The 418-nt window shown below is 22.5% G+C and overlaps 1 protein-coding gene across 1 annotated transcript in view; it reads left to right on the top strand.

The window, feature by feature from the left end:
* Nucleotides 1-418, top strand: part of LOC110029878 (probable sodium/metabolite cotransporter BASS3, chloroplastic) — a 10,856-nt gene that overhangs the window by 9,742 nt on the left and 696 nt on the right. The gene's annotated exons all lie outside the window — the stretch shown is intronic.

The raw sequence follows: 418 nt of genomic DNA, 5'->3' as shown, positions 1-418 counted from the left end.
TTTAAATAATTAAAAATCCATAAAAATCACAAAAATAATAAAACTCATGGAAATGTTCTAAATTGCTTCCTAATCACTTAGGAACAATTAGAATATTTTTCCTAATTTTCTAAATAAAGATATTCAATTTCAAAACTTAAAAATAATCTTTAAAGGCTAAAAATGAGTTTTTCACTAAAATAATTCCAGTATATCAAGGAAAAATCAGAAAAATATAGAATTTTCTCATCTGAGTTCTCTGACCATAGGGAGATTTTTCAAAAATACAAAACTTAATTTTCACCACCTAAAAATATTTTATTTTTATTAAATAACTCATAACTAGAAATAATTCTAATAAATCACAGAGAATTCAAAAAATTATAAAATTTGATTCAAAGGTGTATCTGGTCTAGGTCTACCTCCAGTAAAAATTTCA

The sequence above is a fragment of the Phalaenopsis equestris genome, unplaced genomic scaffold (genome assembly GCF_001263595.1).
Source record: "Phalaenopsis equestris unplaced genomic scaffold, ASM126359v1 Scaffold000002, whole genome shotgun sequence".
Lineage (NCBI taxonomy): Eukaryota > Viridiplantae > Streptophyta > Magnoliopsida > Asparagales > Orchidaceae > Phalaenopsis > Phalaenopsis equestris.
The sequence above is the reverse complement of the archived record's forward strand: the minus strand, read 5'-3'. Positions and strand labels throughout refer to the sequence as shown.